General features: G+C 39.0%; 2 protein-coding genes across 5 annotated transcripts in view; one reads left to right on the plus strand and one right to left on the minus strand.

The window, feature by feature from the left end:
* The window catches only part of Filip1l (filamin A interacting protein 1 like), a 235,639-nt gene extending 233,198 nt beyond the window's left edge, over positions 1-2,441 (minus strand). The window contains exons 1-2 of one of the 3 annotated variants that reach the window (XM_048346492.1): positions 2,307-2,430; positions 2,037-2,215 (exon numbers count right to left, since the gene is read on the minus strand). The gene's annotated coding sequence lies outside the window, so the exon portion shown is untranslated. Of the gene's footprint in view, positions 1-2,036 lie in introns of all 3 variants that reach the window. The other 2 variants (XM_048346494.1, XM_048346491.1) reach the window with 2 other exon arrangements.
* The window catches only part of Cmss1 (cms1 ribosomal small subunit homolog), a 299,555-nt gene that overhangs the window by 241,853 nt on the left and 39,181 nt on the right, over positions 1-18,521 (plus strand). The window lies entirely within an intron of this gene.

Here is an 18,521-nt window from a genome sequence, read left to right on the forward strand (position 1 = left end):
TCTGCATGGAACTTAGCACAGAGTCAATGTTTTGAAGTAGTTTATGAATGAATAGATGGATGAATGAGTGAATGAACTGGAAAATAAACTTCAGTAGCATAAAAGTGTTTCCCTAATTATAATGAAAAAAGGTATTGTGTTCAGTGTATAGTTATTACATACTGGTAGTCACTAGTTCTAGCCTAAGCAAATGAAAGCAAGTAACTGTTTTTCTTTAAGTGTTTTATTTTTTGTTTGTTTGTTTGTTTGTTTTTGCCAATCCTGGGGCTTGGACTCAGGGCCTGAGCACTCTCCCTGGCTTCTTTTTTGCTCAAGGATAGCACTCTGCCACTGGAGCCACAATTGCAGGGAATATGGCCTAGTGGCAAGAATGCTTGTCTCTTACATGTGAAGCCCTGGGTTCGATTCCCCAGCACCACATATATAGAAAACAGCCAGAAGTGGCGCTGTGGCTTAAGTGGCAGAGTGCTAGCCTTGAGCAAAGAGAAGCCAGGGACAGTGCTCAGGCCCTGAGTTCAAGCCCCAGGACTGGCAATCAATCAATCAATAAACATTATAGGAGCTTTGTAATAGTGTCAATTGAAAACTATAGAAAAATATTTACTTGAGGCCTTTGTTTTTAAGGGATTGATAAGCAAGAAACTATCATCATAGAAAAAAATCTTTTAGCTATAACTAGAAGAATGTTGCCATAATTTGGATGGGTTTTGTCCAGTAATACACTACCCCTATGCTCTCCTCTTTGCAGATCTAAAGTACATATGAAATATGGTTAATGTAGTTCAGCACATATGTGTTGGACCTTTTCTAGAGCTTCCTGAGTCTTGCACAGACATTGTGAAAGACTTGAGTTCATGACTTGTTACGTTGAGAAGAGAGAATGACTGAATATGTCACAAGCATTTTAAGCGAACACATACCTCTGTTAAATAGCACTCCTATCTACAAAATTCCACAGCCACCCTAAACATTGCATAATGTTCCCATTGCACTTGGGAGAGCTTGTTCTGTTATTATTTGCAGCAGTCTGGAGTCATTTACCATTCACACTTAGATGATACATGCCTGTCAATATGTAGTCATGTTCTTTGGGGTCCGTTACACTTAGATTCTTGATAGGTATCTCCCAAGACCTTTTAAACATTTCACCTTTAGCTATGCACCAGTGGCTCAAACCTATAATCTTAGCTACTCGGGGAGCAGAGATCTGAAGATGGAGGTTGAAGATCAGCCTGAGCAAGGAAGTATATGAAACTCTTATCTCTTAATTTACCACCAAAAAGCCAAAGTGGAGCTGTGTGTATGTGGAACACGTGGTAGACTGCTAGCCTTGAGTGGAAAATCTAAGAGGTAGTGGAAAGGCCCTGAGTTCAAACCCCAGTAACCAGCACCAAAGGGGGTTAAAAAGTCACCTTCAAAACTTGTACTAGAGGCATGCCTCAAGTAGTAGATTGTCTCACCGCCTAGCAAGCATGAGGCCCTGAGCTCAAACTCAATACCACAAGACCTGCTGCTATTCTCTTATGCCTGCTTATAAAATGTTAACATCATAGAAATGTGAACAAAATAGAAGAGGAAGACAGTCTAGTTATCATTTTGAATTGCTTTTTCCACTAATCTTTTCATGAAAACAATTCCTTCTCTCTAATGTAGAATATCCAGTACACTCCATTTTCATCATATTGGGATGATTTCGAGATGGTATACTGACCATTGATACAAAACTAAGATTACAAAACTAAGCTACTAACAAGAAAATTCATGTGTTCAAACCTTTTTTATTTAATCTTGTGACCATTCGCCATACTTTTAAAGGGATTATAATTTATATCTTCATTTTTATTTTATTTCATTATTTCATTTAGCAAAACTTACCTGCTGTTAAGATAGTTCCTCGTCTCTCATAAGCTCTTAATCATACCTGAGATTTACTGCCTTCCTTCATAATATGCAGGAGATCCTGCTTCTAGTAGATATTGAATAGCATCAACACACCCCAAAACCCCTTCTCAAGAAAGATAGCATGTTGAACTTACTGTGCAGGTACTTCAGCTTGGTCACACCTGGCAGTGCTCTCTTCTCATCCCTGACAAACCCTGACAGTAGAATCCAGGAACCAACAAGTTTTCTTCTTCTCTTTCTGAGTATCCTCTCAGTTTTTATTTTGTGGGATTCAAAGCTATGGAGAGTTTGCAACCAGGGGTCAGTGACAGTTCTGCAAAGTAGAGGTGACAGGGATCCCAACACTGACCAGGCCCAAACACTAAATATAACCCTCTTCCCTTGCCGGACAGTGTCCTTCATACTCTGAAGGCAGGCGACCTTGACGAAAGCCTCACCCTATAAGCTTGCCAGTTTCCACCGAAGAAAGGGTCTCCCTGGACAGGGCTGCACAATGGCAACCTAAAAGTAAGAAGCCATCTGCCCACAGTGGACAAGTAGTGGCAGGTATAGGCTCTGTGAGCATATGTCTGTGTGTGTGTGTGTCTGTGTCTATGTCTGTGTGTTTGCATGCCTGTGCCCAGCAGCTGCTCTCTAGATTAGAGGACACCACTCTCTGTCTGCCAACTCTGAAACACTCTCTTGGGCTATTTCAAATTCATGTGCACATCTTGGCTTAGGGTAGAAACCTCCCAGGCACAACCTTGGTCCCCTTCTCTGCCATGTTGCTGCCCCAGATACACTGTGAACCACAAACAAACAGCATTGCCAGCCTCTTAGGAGCAGATGCCCAGATGGGCATTAAATTGTACCTCATTTTGTACCCTGAAGCATGTACTGATTGAAGCCTTGTTGGAGATTTAAGTTACAAGGGTATGACCTCTTCTTTGACAGCTATATCCCAAGGCACTGAACATAGACATTCACTGTTATTAACGCTGTGTTGCTCTGTAATTTGAATGCTGCCTGTTCTACTTAGTGTTATAGAAGGCAAGAGGGCAAAGTACTAAGGAAACTAGAGCAACATCTAACATATGATGCTCAAGGTTTTGATTTATATTTCTTAGGTGTTAGAGAATTTTCATGATCTATAGATTGCTAAAATTTGAAGAGTCAGTCTAATTTTCTTTCAGTGTATCAATGTTATCAGTTGACTTAGAACCCTGTACTACCACAAAAAAATGAGGGAGAGAAAATTCCAATCCATGCCGCTATATAGAAGACTTTATGTTAAGTGAAATAAACTAGGTACCAAAGGAAAAATGCTGTTATGAATTCAATTATACGAGTCACATAGAAGTTTCAAATTCATAGGAACAGTAAAATAAAGTTTTCAAGGGCAAGAATGATGGCAAAGAATGAGGACTGTTGGTTAATGGGAATAGTTTTATTTCAGATGATCCAAAAGTTCTGGAGGTTAGTAGTGGTTGTAGTCATACCAGTGTGATTATGTACCATGACACTGACTGGTGTCCTCAAAAAGAACTACAGTGATAATTATCCACATATGCATTGTGACTTTTAAAGTATTTTGGCATTCTCTTTACTTTTTAATATGGCTACTGCAGAGATGAACATACTCAGTTTGTATTCTATCTCTCTTAGGCAACATCACTATCATGTTGCATTATTAATACAGAATGATAAGTTATAATAAACTTTCCCCTTTTTCATATTTAAAAAATACTTTCTTAAAAGATCCTGCCTGTTCTAATGAACTTAAAACAAACTTTTTACCTCCTACTCAGTAGCTTTTGAAATAGCTAAAGGATAGCTTTTTACTTTATACTGGTGGCATAGCTTTATAAGTACAAGTAAAATTATGAAAGAGTAGCCATTTATTCTTTTAATACTTTCTCATTTTCAGTTTGTACACTGTTGAACCTCTCTATTCAAGTACTGACAATTGTGTGTATCCTAATTGCGTAGGTCTTGAATTTAAGTTTGAGTACATGTAACTGATATTGATACTTATCCGTCAATTTTGTATTTCAAACTGGAACCCGAAGGATGGATACTCCATATCAGTCCTACAGCCTTCCTATTACAGTATCCACTGTGACCTTTCTGGAAAAGAATTGGGGCATGTACTAGACTATTCACAAATATCTTCCTACAGATAGCTGGTGGAAATGTGTGTTCTTATGTACATAAACAGAACAGATTCTCTAAAGCTTTCCCACCTCTCAAGCAAGCAGGCAAGCAAGCAAGGAAAGAGGGGAAATATCAGGAGAGAAAGTATTTCTAGTCTTTTGGTGATCACTGTCTTATTAACTTTCTAATCTTTAGATTCTTCTTATATGGAGGTGTGCCTCCTCCATCCCTATTTTTTTTCCCCAGTAATAGGGATTACACTCCATCGCTTTGTATATGCCAAGCAAGTGCTCAAAAAAGACCCTGACAAGGTCTTGTTTATATAGCCCAGGTAGCCTCAAAGTGACAATATTCTTTCCTGCCCCCAGCTCACTAGGGCTGAGATAGCAGGTATGTAGCCACCACAGCTGACTTCTGAGTTCTAACAGCGAGTTTCTAAGTCTGAACTGATAACTTAAAAATAATTCAGGACAGGGCTTGAGGATTTAACGCAGTGGAAGACACTTGCAAAGCTAGTACAAGGCCCTGAATATGGTTTTCAGCTCAGAGGGGAAAAAAAAATCCAGGATCACCCCATGCCTCATGCTGAACTTTTTAAATTTATTTTTTATTGTAATTATAAAGGTGGTGTACGAAAGGGTTAGAGTTACATAAGTCAGGTAATGAGTACATTTCTACGTGGGTAATGTCACCTTTTTCCTTGCTCTCTGCCCATTTTTCCCTTCCATCCACAAGATGTATAGTTCTTTTCATTGCTGCTCCTGGTCTCCCAAAGCCTACCTGCACTTTCTGTCAATTCTTCATCACTTTAGTCTAAGGTACTTGTCTCTCCCCCCATAGAAGGGAAGTTTCTGGAGTGCAAATTGCCCCTTTCCCAGCTCCTACCACATGATGAAGCATCACAGACCTCTTTGACCTAGAGTGAAGCACTCTTTGAGCAGCATCTCAATGTGCTGGAAGTTAAGAAATAAGAAAATTGCAGTTTAATCCCACACTCATTTCTAAATTCTAGGGTTGTAAGCTTTTGTCTTAACAGACATTTTACCACCAGCAAAAGTGACTATTTATGTCTCACATGTTATCCTCTCCTGAATGCTTTTTAAGGGTGGAATCAGTGACTTGTATATAAAAATACAAAGCAAGGAAAATCCATGCTTTGGGGATTTGCACATGTTTTAGAACTTCATGTTTTCTTCAAGTACACATTGTAAGACAGGTTAAGGTTTTTTAAAAAATCATCAAAACATGTTCTTGACATCTGAAAATTGTCTTCCAAATACTCTGTACTCTCAGGTTTCCAGGGGCTATTTCTTCATGTACTTCTAGAATGCCAAAATACCAGGTGACAGCTGTTTCAGCTCTAAGGCATTCCTCAAGTGTCCTATTTTGATGACATTATATAATATTTTTCTCTTGGCATTGCTATCATCACTCGATCTCCTGGTTGATATTTATCGCCATATACTTCTCCTTACTTTTGCATCCATCTACCTTTACCACTGAGCACTGGTTCTCTGCGAACTAAACAGAAAGGAGAGAGAAATAATTGCAACAGCATCTCAAATTGGACAAATATTTTCTTCCTGGCTAATAAGTTCTTTTGTGAACAAGTGAATAAGTTCCTTTGTGTTAGAAATGTTTCTCCCTTCTAAACCCTCCCCTTTTCAAAAAATGTTATTTTGTTTTAGTCTTAGTTTTCTTTTCATTTACATGTGTTATAAAGAGGTGTATTTTCTTTCTTTCCTTTTTTTTTTTTTTGCCAGTCCTAAGCCTTGAACTCAGGGCCTGAGCACTGTCCCTGGCTTCTTTTTGTTCAAGGCTAGCATTCTACCACTTGAGCCACAGTGACACTTCTGGCTTTTTCTATATACGTGGTGCTGAGGAATCGAACCCAGGGCTTCATCTATACGAGACAAGCACTCTACCACTAGGCCATATTCCCAGCTCCAAAGAGGTGTATCTTCAAAATTTGAAAACCTTTCAGCACAAATCTTGTTGTCTTGTAACCTAAAAGACAAATATACATGTATATCTAAAATCATAATTTTCAATTCACTATGAGTACTCATAAAATATGCCATGTACTGTGTTAGACCTTGATGCTAAAAGACAAAATATCACATTGTCTCTGTCCCTTATTGAGTCTAGTATGAGAAGCAGTTATGAAAATCTCATTTGAATGACCTGGGCATTCTAACCTGGGGCTGAATATGATGCTGTTTGGATTGTCCTGAGGTAGAGGTCAGAGAGACTTCCTGGATTGGTTGTGAATATTTGAACTGGACACCCAGGGGAGCAGGGCGTGGGATCCTGAGATTCCTACCAAGTGAAGGGTCAGAAAGAGAGAGGACACCATGATCACAGGCCCCTGGCAGGAAGGCAGTTCAATGGCTTCAGCAATAGCGAGCTGCTCCTGTGTTTCAGGGACACAGCCAAGGCCTCCAGCTTCACACTGGGTAAAAGGATCTTTACATATGCCCAAGTTGTTAATAGTCTTTGCTTGGATGCTGAACTTTCATATGTATTATGTACACAGTGGGGAGCCACTAGAACCTATAGCAAGAAGTTAGTGAGGGAGGTGTAATGGTGGGAAACCCACAACATTTGGAACCCAAAAAGCCTTTTTTCTAGGACTCTGGAATGTTTCCATTGGAAAGGAACTCAGAGTTCATCTAATTCTAGTGTCTTGTTTCACTTATGAAAATTACGTGACCTGGCTTTTAACTTTCATACTATTGTATGCCCTGTATCTGACATAAAGCCTTAAAGCAACCATTTCGGTCATAGCCTGTCCAAGGTGACCTCTGGATGTAAGCGAGGTTATTATACTCTAATTCAACTGGATTTTCTTTAGCATGCTTCCTGATGAAGGATGCAGGCCACCCACAGAAGTAAAGAATCTGTGCTCCTAATGAGGGCCAGCAGCACACATTCCAAGCTGGGCATTCCATGCACTGAAAGGATAGCCTGGGCAGAAGACTGCAGCTTGATTTCAGGTGAGCTGCCAGGCTTGTGGCCTGATCGCAAGCATAGTTAAGAAACAAGGAAGCTTAGTAAGCTAAATACACTGAGGAAACCTCCAGAAAAGTTTGGTACTAAGGCCTAAACAATCTGGAGATGATTGGAGAAAGGCTGCTTTTCATCCTATAAAGTATGAAGTGCTCACCCTGAGGCCCCTCCAGAGAGCTTTAACCTAAGTAAGACAATTATAGACCTCCCTGTCAAGTGGCTGGATTCCTGATAATCTGCCAGACTTGGTTTTGCTAGCCTCAAATCAGAAAGGACATAGTCTAAAGATTTAAGATATATTTTAGCCCTTGGGCATCACTGGGAGTCAGCGACTGGCACTGAGGTACCATTATTTGGCAACCCAATCCAGAACCACGTAGCAGAGTGATGAGGGTATTCCCCCTTCGACCAGCTGCACAGTAGTTCACAGGAATATTGTGCTTTCCATTCTTAGTGTTCTGATTCTGAACTTTCAGCACTTTATAATTTTCCTTAAGTTAAGGAACACCATGCCACGTATGTAATAGCAACTTTGCTCTTAACCACAAATATCTTTAAATAAGAAAGCATGACCATTGCCCCCATTCAAAATACATTGTGTGCCAAACCTGGTGCTTTAAAGTAATCCTTTTCAACTTTTCTAATTGTAGCCATACTTCACGTCTCCATTCTTTTGGCCTCTCAAGTTCATTGAGGGTGGTCCTCACTAAAATGAACAAATACATGAAAAGTCTGTCACAGAAATCCATGACATACAGTAATATAATAATATTTATGGTAGTTAAAACATATATAAAAATGTTTTGTCTTTAAAAATTTGTTGTTTGTGATTGTATTTGCATCACTCAGATGCATCAATTATTAATTGGCCTACTTGCTATTTCCAGATATTGTCCTGAACATGAGCAATATGATACTTTGAGGTATATGGAAGGGTCGAAATAATAGTAATCAACTAATCAAGTAATTACAAATCTGATAGTGCTGTGATGGAAGAAAGAAGTCAGGACAGAAGGGAATGGTGTACTTCAGATGTAAGAGTTCTCCCTGAAGAGGAGACATTTAAGTGTAAACATGAGCTAAGGAGGAAGGCAGTTTAGGTGTGAGAGCAGTAAGCATGAAGGCTTAAAGACAAGAAGAGACTTGGAATGTTCTAAGAGCTCCAGGAGCTCAGTACATAGCTGTGGCACAGTGTGGCAAACAGCAGAGCAACAGGGCAATAAAGGATAAGTGGATGCCCAATCATGGCAAGCTTTGTGATTGCAACTAGGGACTAGAAAGGTTACCATAATTATCAAGGAAAAATGCTATGGCTTTTACTCTTAACTGGTCCTGTGATCATGTTTATATTTTTTTAATTTAACTTTATTATCAGGGTGATATACAGAAGGATTTTAGTTACATATGTAAGGTAGTGAGTACATTTCCTGTCAAACTTGTTACCTATTCCCTCATTTTTCTTCCACCTTCTCTGCTCCCCAAATCCCACTCCCTCAAGTTGTACAATTAGTTTATAACATATTGTCTTAAGCTTGCTGTTGAATTGGTTCCCCCTTTGTTCTTTGTCTCAACATTTTGTTGTTCCCCTTCCCCTCCCTAATTCAAACAAACATATATACAAAACCCAGGGTACCAAAATCAAATACAGTGACAACAGGAGTTTTAAAAAATTCTTAGTGCTGCTCTTACAGCCAACTGATATTCGACAAAGGAGCTAAAGACATACAATGGAATAAACATAGCCTCTTCAACTACTGGTGCTGGGAGAACTGGGCAGCCATATGCAGAAAACTCAAAGTAGACCCAAGCCTATCACCATGCACCAAGATCAACTCAAAATGGATCAAGGATCTCAACATCAGACCTGAATCCTTGAAACTACTGAAGGACAGAGTAGGAAAGACACTAGAACTTATAGGCACAGGAAGGAACTTCCTGAATAGAGTCCCAGGGGCACAACAAATAGGGGAAAGACTCAACAAATGGGACTACTACAAATTAAAAAGTTTCTGCACAGCTAAGGTCATAGCCACCAAAATAGAAAGACAGCCAACCATATGGGAAAGGATATTTACCAGCACAGCAACAGACAAAGGCCTGATATCGGTCATCTACAGAGAACTCAAAACACTAAGCCCCTCCAAGCCCAATAAACCTATTAGGAAATGGGCAAAAGAGCTAAAGAGAGACTTCACAAGAGAAGATATAAAAATGGCAAAGAAACACATGAGGAAATGCTCAACATCCCTGCTAGTAAAGGAAATGCAAATAAAAACAACCCTGAGATACCACCTCACCCCAGTTAGAATGGCCTATACTCTGAACTCAGAAAACAACAAATGCTGGAGGGGCTGTAGGGAAAGAGGAACCCTTCTCCATTGTTGGTGGGAGTGCAAATTAGTACAACCACTTTGGAAAACAGTATGGAGGTTTCTCAAAAAGCTCAATATAGACCTACCCTATGACCCAGCCATACCACTCCTAGGCATCTATCCTAAACAGCAAAACCCAAGATATCAAAAAGACATTTGTACTTCCATGTTTATCGCGGCACAATTCACAATAGCCAAAATATGGAAACAACCCAGATGCCCCTCCACAGACGAATGGATCCAAAAAATATGGTACTTATACACAATGGAATACTACATAGCGATTAGGAATGGTGAAATATTGTTATTCGCAGGGAAATGGTCAGAACTCGAACAAATAATGTTGAGCGAGACAAGCCTAGAACACAGAAAACAAAGGGGCATGATCTCCCTGATATATGACTGTTAACAAAGGGAGACGGAGAGATAGTAGAGACCAAGTCTGTGAATACTGTATATGTTCTTGATACATTGTATATTGCATATATGTCTACCTGACCTAGACAAGGGATAGAAAAACAGGTCGTAAGATATCACAAGAAATGTACACACTGCCCTACTATGTAACTACACCCTCTTTGCACAACACCTTGTAAAAAAATTTATGTTCAATTAATTAAAAAAATTCTTAGTGCTGAAGTTATAGAATGATTGCTTAGAATGTGCTCCATATATTGTACCACAAAAAATCATCATTATTATCATCATCTTTTCAGCTCTCGTGTAGAGAATACAAGGAATCAAAGTGGGTGTGGGGAGAGTATTGTCCCAAGGATAGTGACCTGGGAATTCATAGCCTGAAAACAGCTGTCATTAATTTTTCTTCACTGTGATTTCTTTTCTATTGGCCAAGGCTGTCTTCTCTTTACGAAAGGTGCCACAAACACATTAGCCACACAGGTGAGTCACTCAAGAAGATGCTAAAAAGATGCCAAGATGCTAAGAGGGAATGGGCTCAACAGCTTGTGTGAGAATTCTAGACCTGAGGTCATTTTCACTTTTCAGGTTGATTAAATTTATACCAACTTTTCTTCACCATGTTCCTGGTACATTAAACACCATTCAATCAATGTTTGTTAAATTGATTACACTTAGATTCCCAGTGATCTTGAGTCCAATGGGATCCTCTTTACTTCATTTCTGGAAATTGGATGAATCTGTAGGTTATGTCTCTTAAAGCACTAATATTTTCAGTCTGGTCCATACAGTTTGAGGGGGGAACAGTGAATAAAATAACTCCAGTAGAATAAAAGGTGATGTATATATACAAAAAGGTTTTATAAGAGCATCTGGTTACAATTTAATGGGGCTGAAAATATCATAATTTTTTCATGTTTCAATTACTCAAATATGGCTAAAAGTACACTTTGGAAATTTTCCAAAATAAAAACTCTTGAGGTGAGAGAAATTTCAGCCCCAACAATAACCTGAAAATTGCAAGTTGGAATAGTAACTATTGTTTCAACTGTCTTAACTCTGTCACCAACACTAGTGTGATTTAATTACATATGACACGTCTGGTTTCTGGCCATTACACTCCAGCTACAGGCATCAGTCTTTCCCTTCTCTCCTTTCACAGTGAGTGGAATTGGAGGCAGAAATGAGAATGATAAGAGAAAGCATGACATGGGAGAATGGGCTTGTTTAGCACTCCCTCAGGTCACAGGTGGCAACCCTGATCTTCTCAGCAGCCAAGTAATTCTTGACAAGGTCTCTCCTCACAATACCACACCCAATGTTATTGTGCAGGTACTAGTAGCCTTAAACAAGAAGGAGGAATACACTCCAAATGGCAAAGGTCCACCTGAGACCTGTGTGGAATGGAAGAGGACAGCACACCTCAGTGAGGAAGTGGACATAAGGTCTGTAGGACAGTGCTGGCCAGTGTTTGACTCTGCAAGTGGTAGTGGCAACTACTGCTACTTGTTTTTTTTATTATGATAGCAGTAGCTTTTATACTGATTATATATATACATGTATCAAGTTCTCAGGTACTAGCTTTCAGGTTCCTGTATTTGCACTGTCTTCCTAGCCCCCACCAGTTCTTCCTGCACAGCTGCTTAAGAACTGCTTGACTGCTTGACTGTTGTCCTAACTTACTCCATGTATTAGAGCTCCTCCTGTTCATGGTGTTTGCATTGTGTCAACATTTCCTCTGGCAATTGCCATTCCTTCTTAGCATCTCAGGGAGAGGTAAGTCTTCAGAACTCCAAAAAATACAGACCCTACACTATTCAATCCTAGCTTCTTCCTCTTTCTCTGTGGAGGATGTTTTTGTTACCGTCAAATTTCAGATGACAGAACATTAAAGCAATTGATTGCTTCAATCATCTTTTTCAATTTACTAAAGAGCTCTGTGATCTCAGGTGCCTGTTTTTCTGGAAAGGAAGAGTGTAATACATCTGATCTCTTACTTAGGTAAAAAATAATCATTTCAGTCAGGGGCCTGGGAGACATGTCTATTTTTAAAAGGAAGAAGTTTCTGGTTCTCAGGCTGTCTGCTTCCTTCCATCTGCCCCAAGGCCGCCCTTAAAATCATTTCTAAGCATCATTCAGTGACATAAATGTTGTAATGGGTCAAGTAATTAGCAGGCAGAATTATGCTTAGGCTGTAACCTGACTCTAATCACTGACCTCAGAGAATTAACTTCCTATGACATGGCATCTTAGGTGTCTACTGCCTTAGAAGTTTCCATTCGTCTCTCCCTTTCAGCCAGATAATTTTTTCTTTTCCTTTTTTTTTTTTTTTTTTTTTTTTTTGGCCAGTCCTGGGCCTTGGACTCAGGGCCTGAGCACTGTCCCTGGCTTCCTTTTGCTCAAGGCTAGCACTCTGCCACTTGAGCCACAGCGCCACTTCTGGCCATTTTCTGTATATGTGGTGCTGGGGAATCGAACCCAGGGCCTCATGTATACGAGGCAAGCTCTCTTGCCACTAGGCCATATCCCCAGCCCCAGATAATTTTTTCTATTTCTGGGCTTGTACTATCCCTGAGTCAGTGGCCCCAGACGCTTCCTGTGGATGAAAGGGGAATCCTGACTTGGGTGATGGTTCTGTATAATAAATTATAAAAAGGGAAAAAAAACTCTGTGTCCATTCTTTGGCATAAAAGTAAAAAAAACTGTAAGATTGAGTGAGGAAGGTATAGAACAGCCAATATGAATAAACTCTACACTGGTGCCTGAATGCAACAAGATGTACAACATAGAAAATGGTGCTCAGGAAGAATGCTTTCCTATATTTAAAACAGCCACGATGAGGAGTTTATGATGTAAATGTTCATGTTATTATTTTCCACCAAGTTAAAACAACTTACAAAATAACTTAAAACATTTCTATGAACATTTATTTGTTCCTGTACCACGGTGGGGGGGAGGGGTTATCTCTTCTGCTGTAGCAAGTTTAGAAATAGTCACCCTATTCATCTTCTTTCACTGAGCAATGATTTTTTTTTAAATGCTGTTTTGTCATTGTTTAATTTTAAGGGATATTTTTATAAACCACAAAAAGTCTTAATAAAATCATAGGTCTATTCTAATACTAAATTTTCCTGTAAAATTTCATTCAGAAAGTAGGAAACCACAAAGTTCTACTCTGAGAAAGGAAAGGACTCTGGTGCTTCTTTAAATTCCAGTCCATGTGAGTGCATGCACACACAGAACTCTTGACCACCTCAAATCTGTTCTCCATCACTATACTCTCACATTAGATTTTAATACACAATGCCTATCTTTCCCACCATACCCTCAGATTCTTGGAGCAAAGATCCTGTGTTACTTATTTTGCTTTCTTGGGGTATGTAGCACAATACCAGGTATATGACAGGTGCCTATTAAATATTTGAAGGACGAGTGAATTAATGGCCATGTGGCCACATAATGCCCGCTTTCATAACTTCTAGGACAGAACAGGAAGAGAAATATAGGGTGAAAGGAAAACAGCAAGAAACTTGATCATTCTAAGGAAATATTCAATTCTTTTTTTCACCACAGTAATGATTTCATGATTTTAAGAAATTAGAAAGAATGTTGTCTGGTAATTGCCATTAAGGAATATATTGAGTCTCATAAAATGAGTACTCTCCAATTCAGCAAATTTTAATTATACTAAAAACACATGCGACTTTACAGGAAACATTTAAACAAGGTTCTTTCTCTATTACATATTTCTATGTATATTACACAAGTCTAAATTTCTCCCCTGGAGTCTTTAATATAGTTTCCAGGTATGCCTCACACACTATAATACAAAGAATATAGTTAATCTTATACACACTAGGTAGAGAAAGCCAGTATTGTATTGTTACTATTGATGACTGAGGTTTCTGTTTCTAAATCAGTGTCATCTTTTATCTAAAATGTGTTTTAATAAAGTCCTTATTACTGCAAGTGACATGTAGATCTTATACCCAGTGTCTGCCCTGGAGTATATTCAGTTCTTTTCAGTTTTAACTTTTCTCTTTTTTTCCTCCAGCGTTTATTAGTGTTTCCTTTCTCATTAATCAGTGTAGAAATGACTCTGTATATATCCTTCTTATCCTCTTAATTTCACCCACCAAGATATTATCTCTTACAAACCAAGTTCTTTGCCAGCCCTATGTCACATTTCTCTAAGCAAATAAATTTTCCCCATATGCTTAGCATATACCCTTGAGCCCTGTAGCCTGTTTCCCCTCTTAAAACAAAAATGAGGAAACAGCTGTTTCTCAATTCCTATAAAAGTGTGTCCTGTTTTATAGATCACGCTGGACAGCTCTATTTTGATGTCTGCAATATTACTTGGTCCTTGAAATTGTGAATTTCCTGGACCTGAATTTTCCTTCCACATTTGGGGAAGATTAATTCTACAATGTTTCAGTGTACTATACAGCCCATGAGGTCTTCTCTATACTTAGTTTTGGTTGCTACTGAAAGACTCACATAAAAGAAATTCTTTCTTCCCTATAGCACACAAACTTTTAAACTCCTAGAGCTCATATTATGTGGTTATTTCATGCAGTATCTAGCAGATGTTGGTAGAATACATTTGCCAGATTCTATACTGCATATAAAATACATAAAGATGAAAGGACACCCTGCCTCAACTCACCATGTAGTAGAAATGACAGATACAATGTGATGAGTATTTTAATAGAGGTATACCTGAACTATAATGACTACCTAAAGGAAAAATTAGCAAACTACAGCCTACGGGCTGGCCACTTGTTTTTCTATAGAAAGTTTTGTTGTACATAACTAACCCACTCATTTACATACTCATTGGTTTACATATTGAATGATATGTAGTTGTGATAAGAGAACATCTGGCCCATCTGTATAAAGCATTTATTATCCTATCCTCTGATTTCTTTTTTAAAAATTGCCATATCCTGGCTGAGAGAAAAGATCACCAAGTAAGTTTTTCATTACCAAAGAATAGGCTAGTGGAAAACATCAGGGAAAATGCCAGCATTTTTAAGGGATGGATGAAAGAAGAAAGTATGTGAAGTACTCAAGTGATGGATTGAGGACCAAACTACTGTAGTATTTCAGAAAACAAAGAAGAAAGTGTCTTAAAGTTAAGGGGCAATCTGTGCTCTGGTGTTTCACACCTGTACTCCTAGCTACTCAGGAGACTTAAGCCTAAAGCATCCCAGTTCAAAGCCAGTCTGGGTAGAAAAGTCAGTAAGACACCATCTCCAATTAACCGACCAAAAAGCTAATCTGGAGACATTGCTCATATGGTAGAAGGCCAGCTATGCACAAGTGTGCCAAGTGAACCTGAATCTCTTGGGTTTAAGCCCTGGCACTACCACAAAAAAAAAAAATTAAAGGTAATGAAAGAACGAATTATGTATGTTCAGAGTGCTAAAAATAAAATAAAGGACAAAAACATCATAGTATAGGCAAACAATAGTTTGCTTTATAGCCATTCAAATTTTTTCAGGACTTTTTAATGATGTGGCAAAATATTCATGATATAACATTAAGAAAGCATTTGTATGTAGGTATGTAAAGTTCCATGCATACATATGCATCTATACAAACATACTTATATACACAGAGAGAAAGAAAAAGATAGAAATAAACACATCAAAATTGTACTTGTAGCCAGATGTTGGTGGCTCACACTTTTTTAGATACTCAGGAGGCTGAGATCTGAGGATCTCAATTCAAAGCCAGCCTGGGCAGGAAAGTCCATGAGATTCTTATCTCTAATTAACCACCAGAAAACTAGAAGTGGCACTGTGACTCAAAGTGGTAGAGCACTATTCTTTTTGTTGTTGTTGTTTTTTAGAATGAGGGAATGCATTACATTTATTTTAGGACATGTACACATGTCCATCTTTCCCAGAGCCTCAACTCCAGGGCCTTGTTCAGATAAGTTTCTCTAAGAATATATTCAATTTTTAAAATTGTTGTTATTAAGGAGTTGTATAAAGAGTTACTCTGTTAGGTCTGTCCTGGACAACAGCCCCTTCCCCCTTCCTTACTTGCCTGATGCTTGTAATCACCTTACTGAGTCAGCAAAGGACCCCAGATTCTGAGGTCACTTCCTCATCTACTGAGGACACATCCTGGACTGACTTGCCTTCCTTGGACAGTGACAGGTTTCCCCAGGCTCTGAGATCACTTCTATATCCACTGTGGTACCGCTTCCTGCCTTTCCCTATATAATTTGCCTCAATAGGAGTCCCTGCTCCTTTTTCTTCTTTTCTTTAATTTCTTTCTCTTTCTCTTCTTCCTTCCCTTCTGTCTCTGTGCGCCTCCATCTTGTGCAGGCCAGCAGTGTTAGAGCACTATTCTTGAACACAAAATCTTATGGACCAAGCACAAGCCCCAAGTTCATGCTCCACAACCAACAGCAACAACAACAAAAATTGTAATCATATATATCATTTTACTGTAGCACTGTCTTTTTATAGTGGGACTAAGTTTTTGTTTCATATTACTTTATTTTCTGTAATGTTTGCAATTTGTACATTAAGTTTTTGTATGGGGGGAGGCATTTTTTTAAGTGAGCTCTTGTATTGACAATTTTCATTTTAGGTTCATCATATTTAATCTGGTCAGCTCTTCCATCTTTGCTGTGTCCCACCTCATCCTGAAAGGTATCAGAGCTGTGGTTCCAAACACATATATGTCTAAGTCTTTAGCTCCATTTACCAGTAGAAAATCAATAAAATGCTTTGTCCTAATAAGTTGCACAAAAAAGTAGTTAAGGTTTTTTTTATTTATTTTTTCAATGAAGTGGCTAGGACAAGTTAAATATCCTGAAGCAGGACATGTGAACACTTAACGATTTGCAAAATGTACATCAGGGTGTGCATAAGCAATCTAATAGGCAGTTGGAGCCTCTGAAGGCCAAAGGGTAGTCTTAACAGAACAGTGCCCTTTTCACTGTTTTTCCTTGGGATTATACTTTGTAACTAGAGTAAAAGAGCAGCCAATCTGGTTTCCGTCTCATACATGTTTTTTATCAGGAAATTTCTGTTCAGGGGAAATTATGTAACTCATGTACCTACATAATGGGCCATGTTCACCTATATTTTTTGAAATGTTACCCTATCCCTCTACTTAACCATTCCACCACATTGGAAATTTTGACAAGTCCAGGATGTACAGCATTCTAAGAGAATTTGGCCTAAACCAAAAGAGAATCATAAATCACAACAGTATGACTTCATCAGTCCACACATGAAAACACTGTAGAATCAAGGGATTTTCCCAAAATCATAGAAGTTAGAACTAAAAGTTAAGCTTCCTAGGTCCTCTCCTATCACTCTTCTGTACTGCCACTTTTAAAACACATAGTACACTGTTCAGAAAACTATTAAAAGGTGTTCTGCAAAGATCAGTATTCAGCCGTCAAACAAGCCTAAGAACTTTCTTGTCTCTATTCCCTCACATGGAAATGGTTATGCTGTTACAGTAATAAACTCTGGCTGAGTGCTGGTGGCTCAATGCCTGTAAGGCTTACTACTAGAGAGGCTGAGATCTGAGGATCACAGTTCCAAGCCAGCCTAGGCAGAAAAGTCCATGAAACTCTTACCTCTAGTTAACCACACACAGAAAAAAAAGAAAAACAGAAGTGGAGCTGTGACACAAGTGGTGGAGCACCAGCCTTGAACACAAAAGCTCAGAGACAGCACCCAGGCCCAGAATTCAAGCCACAAGACTATGGCTGTAGTTCATGCTTTACCATCCTGTCCCAAATATTCTGGTGTTAAAGTTCCCTGTGGGAACAGGCAGCATATTTAGTAAGCAAAACTGTAGATCTGTTGCTAGGGACATCCTAGGCTATAAAAACAGTAGCATTATGTATATTAGATTGTGGCTGTTGCCATAAGAGATGGCAAAATAAAAAGAGGAAAGGAATCACCCCTCTCTCCATTCCCATTCAGAGTGCTGAGAAAACTTGAGACAGAACCAACTCACAGGGACTTAGTCAGAAGCATTTGTTTGGTTAAACCTTTTGGATAAATGAGATCTCAAGGCACTTGAGAAATGGAGGTTAGATCATATTCAATTTCTTGCTGCTTAGTATAAGAGAGTAAAAAGGCAAAAACAAAAAAAGGCAAAGATGCACGCCAGGAACAGGAAACAAACATAAGTGAAGTGGCATAAGCTACACTAATGTTAAAACCTGATGAACCCTACAGAAGATTGTGATGGCTGAAATAGACCTTGTGTGGTCAGAAAAGACCAGGAGACGGAAGAGCCAGTCTGCTGCTCCTTGGAGCAGCCCCTCAAAGCAAGCAGGTACCCTGCATTGGCATGACATACTGGGCTTGAAATTGTTGCTCTGTCTGCCCTCTCCTTCACTGGATCTTCATTTTCAAAGTGTAGTCTTTTCCAACAACTCTATTTTTCTTTTTCATTGAAAGTTACAACTCCTTGCTACCTTATTAAAGCCCCAAGTCTTGTTTCTTATTTCAGGAGGTCTTACTGAGGAGATAAAAGTTGTTGGTCACACAAACAAAATCACAGTAATGCCACCAGCACAACAATGTTCATCGCAGCACAGTTTGTCATAGCGAGAAGCTGGAACCAACCCAGATGCCCCTCCATAGATGAATGGATCAGGAAAATGTGGTACATTTACACAATGGAATTTTATGCCTCTAT

This window comes from Perognathus longimembris, chromosome 5, assembly GCF_023159225.1.
Source record: "Perognathus longimembris pacificus isolate PPM17 chromosome 5, ASM2315922v1, whole genome shotgun sequence".
NCBI lineage: Eukaryota > Metazoa > Chordata > Mammalia > Rodentia > Heteromyidae > Perognathus > Perognathus longimembris.